Source organism: Bubalus kerabau, chromosome 17 (genome assembly GCF_029407905.1).
Source record: "Bubalus kerabau isolate K-KA32 ecotype Philippines breed swamp buffalo chromosome 17, PCC_UOA_SB_1v2, whole genome shotgun sequence".
NCBI classification, from domain to species: Eukaryota; Metazoa; Chordata; class Mammalia; order Artiodactyla; family Bovidae; genus Bubalus; species Bubalus kerabau.
In genome coordinates this window covers 38932762-38936698 of record NC_073640.1, presented here as the reverse complement: position 1 = coordinate 38936698, position 3937 = coordinate 38932762, and the positions used below count along the sequence as shown (strand labels likewise).

At 56.3% G+C, this 3937-nt stretch overlaps 1 protein-coding gene across 1 annotated transcript in view; it reads left to right on the top strand.

Moving 5' to 3' along the window:
* The first annotated feature begins 264 nt into the window (after window positions 1–264).
* The window catches only part of SMPD3 (sphingomyelin phosphodiesterase 3), an 81941-nt gene continuing 78268 nt past the window's right edge, over window positions 265–3937 (top strand). The window contains exon 1 of the mRNA XM_055553389.1: window positions 265–459. The gene's annotated coding sequence lies outside the window, so the exon portion shown is untranslated. The remainder of the gene's footprint in view (window positions 460–3937) is intronic.

Genomic DNA, 3937 nt, shown 5'->3' with positions numbered 1-3937 from the left:
TTCGGTTTCGTCAATGCACCCTGGGAAATGCAGTCTATCTCTCGTTACCTGTCCGATGCATGAGCCCACTCTGCGTCCCTAAAGGACTACAAGTTCCAGAAGGCTATGCGAAAACTCCGGTGGTCTCTCGGGGATGCTGTCTTGTACAAGAGACAGAGGAACCCCGCGGGCGGGGCCGAAGGGAGTGGGGATGGCGCCCCCAATGGGCGGCCTCCTGGGCGGAGCCCAGGCCACCATTGGCTACGGCGGCACGGAGGAGGCGGGGACAGCGGAATGAGGCGCGGAGCTGTTCGCAGCTCCAGGTGCTGAGTCCGAGGGAGGCTCTGGACCGGAGAGCCGCGGTCGCAGCCGTCGCCGCCGCTGCCGCCGCGAGAGCCATCGCCTGGAAGCTGAAGCCGTGAGGAGCCCAGAGGAGCTGGGTGCGCTGCCGGGCGGCGATAGCCCTCCCGCCTCTCTGAGGTCGGTGCTGCTGAATTCGCTTTTGTTTTATTGGGGAAGGAATGAACCGAGGCGTGAGGGGACCTGGGAGTTGATGGGACCAGTCCTCGCCGCCCCCAAGACCATCTGTCCCGGAGAGCTGCTGACCGGCTCCTCGTGAGTCTCCCTGTGGCCCCGTGCCTGGGACCGGAGCAGCTTTGGTTAGTTTTTGTCTTATGGTGAAGGAGGTTCTTGAGCGTGAGGGGCGAGGAGAGGACTGGGGACCTGCCCCACCGTCTCTCCTGAGAGGGCGTTGAGAGACGGGAGCCTGTCTCAGCCTGTGCCTGAAGTCGAGGCTGCTTGGATTATTGAGGATGGGAGGGAGTGTTCCGGGACGAAAGATTCGGAGGCAGGAGGACCCTTCCCCACAACACCTCGGCTGCTTGGCGTTACAAAGAAGGTCTGGATGTGATGGATGAAACTGCGGTGCTCCACCTCCTCTGCTCAGACCCTCCTGAGGAAGGGCTGTTTGGGGACGTCAGAAAGACCCTTCCTCGAACCCACCCCTCCCCTGAATCCTAGGGTTTTTGTGAAAGGGGAGGGGGGCGGGAACAGGATGAACATGGAGACAGAGGACTCTTCCCCCTCCCAGTTGGACCCACCTAGATTATTGCGGGGGGATGGGGGTGTAGGGGGGAATGCGATGTGAAAAAGCTGAGAGACCCCTCCCCACCCTGTTAGGAGTCGCTGGGACAGGAAAGCACTGGCGGATTCTCCGGGTCCTCTGCGATCTGGGCCCCGTGTCTAAGGTCGGAGTGGCCTGGGGGTGGGGTGTGTGGTGGGGAAAAGTAAGAGGGATTGAGGAACCCCCTCCCGATCTCTCCCCTCCCGGGCTTTATCGCCTTGTCGCTCTCTAACTGGATTCAGGCCAGGGGCCCTAAGTTGAGACGACCCTCCCCGCCCCGCCCCGCCTTCGGGCTCCTGAACCGCAGCGGGTAGCCAAACCTGGATGGGCACGTGCTGGGCGGGACGGGGCTGGTCTTCTCTCAAGCGCCTTAGAGCTCCAGGCAGACGCTTCTCCGCCCCCCGCACCCGCCCCGTCCCCACAGACCCTTGGGCTGTTCCGCTCGGCGAGGGGCGCGCCTCAGATCCGACTGCCGAGACCTGTGTCCCAGGCATGCGGCGGCCACTCGGGGCGCGGGGCTTTCGCGCTCAGCCCCCGAATCCACGCGCGAGAGGACAAAGCCGCGGTCGCCGCACTGGCGGGCCTGCGCCACTGGCTGGGCGCGGGGCGCGGCCAGGAAAGGGGTGGGGGTGTCTTCGGGCGCGGCGCGGGGAGCTTCTGCGGAAACGTGCGAGAAAGCAGGCGGGAGACAAAGCGCGCTCGCTCCTTGCCGAGGGCCCGCGCGAGCCGGGATGGAAAATCCCGAGGGAGGAGGCGGCTGCTCCGGGCAAGGCACTATACCCCGCACCCTTCTTCCCCGCACACCACCACTCTCGCTGGTCCGGCACCCAGGATGCCGTGTGTGCGACGGTAGCCAGGGTCCCTTCTGTGGAGCGTTCAAGACCTGTGACCACGAGGACGTGGACAATTAAGGGGCTCCGCCTCGCGAGGAGGGTCCGGGGTTCAGGATGCATGAGTGGGCCAGGGTCGGTAGGGGCATCCTGACTGGACCCCCTAACCCCACTCCATCAGCCGGTGTTGGGTCAAATTTGGTTCCAGGATTCAAATGTGTGTGTATGTGTCACAGTGTGTTTGCAAGGGTGATGGTGTGGATCCGAGTGTGAGTGTGAATGTGTATGCCTGGGTGAGGTGCCAATGTGTGCTCCAGTGTTCGTGTGTGTGTCATGGTGAGCTTGTGCATCTAGCTGGTTGTATGTGAAAAGAATCAACTGCTGGCCTTGGATGGTGGGGGTTGGGGTAGGGTAGTCATCCCGTCAACTCTCAGGCCTCCGTAATGTCCTAGGGTCCCAGTGCATGCCCTCAAGGTGGAGGTACCTTCAGAGCATGTGCATGTGGTGTGGCCCAGAAAGTGGGGCCTCACAAGTATGTGGAGCTCTTGTCAGCCCTTCTGGTGCTTTGAGTCTGACCCTGATAGCCTCACCAGCACCCTCCCCTTCCCATCCCTCAGAAACCTTATCCTGCTGTAATGGGCTGCCCTGAGGACCAGAACTCTGCTCCCCACCATCCTGGGCTGACAAGTGGAGCTTGGGGAGCTCATCAGCAGAATCCTTTATGGGGCGGGTGCAAGATTGTGTGGCAAGACAATTTTCGTCACTTTGGCCTCTATCTGCAAGGGCCATGAGACCGGAGTTGCTGGTCAGTTGACAGGTGGGCTCTCAGTAATACCAAACACTTATGGTGAAGGCACGACCATGACAGAGATATCACTGTGGGTAGATATCTTACAGGATGAGGATAGCCTTCCCAAACCTGCCCACTCCCACCAAGTGACCTCAGTTATACAGCACTTTGACAGCAAAGGTGCTGTCACCAGAGACTCCTTTCTCGTATGAGGGGTAGACAGTGGCCAATGGAACCACAGGAAGAACAGTTATCAGACAGAGCCGCCCTACCCGGCGTCTCCACAAGTGTCCACAGCGACCTCTGCTGGGCAGAAGTGTAACCAAGCTGAAATTTGGCAACGAACACTCCCTCACATTGTGAAAGCTCAGGTGGGTGTGGGCATTGTTAGGTAAAAACCATTTGGGGGCTACTTGTCTGCTTTTGGAGTCCTGAGTTGAAGTTCTTGTCTGCAGTTCCTTCAAGCAATGGAACAGCCACTATCCTCCCCCGTATAGAAATATTTAAAGAGAGCCTAAAGACCTTTGTTCAAGGTTTCATCCAACTGAGGGTGGACATTAAATCTGTTTAAGAGAAAAATGCATGAAAAGCATTCATCAAGCTCAGGGAGGTTTAAGCATATTTCCTGTCTTTTCCTCTCTTTCTTCAATTCTTTTCTTTTTTTTATTCCTATTCTACCTCTATCCTCCCCTCTTCCTCATTATTAATCAAAAGCATATTTTTCAAACATATACTTTCTTTTTCTCATCAACAATATGGCCTAGAAAGTATCAGACCCAGGTATCAGGGTGCTATTTTTAAATGCAAAGAGCTAGTAAACACTGGCTCCTCCAGGCCTAATGATGGGAATAGGGGGGTGGATGGGATATGCTCAGTCTTAAATGCCCACCTGCTGACACACATCTCCCCTCCTGGAGTTGCTCTAATGTGATTTCAGGCAGCCACAAACTCTTCAGTGCTCCTTAAAGTAAAAGAGATATTTAAATACCTGGTATTGTTCTTACTTTGGCATCCGTGTGATTTGCATTGAACTACATGACTCAGTATCATAAAGTAAAAATAGGACTTAATCTCTTCCTTGCCTGTTCAGAAGGTGACTGTGTATGTGTGTTGTGTTCTGCACTGGAGAGTGAAAAGATAAATTATCTCATAAATTGAACTACCTGCTTATCCTGATTAGAGATTGTCACTTAACATCACATACAGGCAATGACA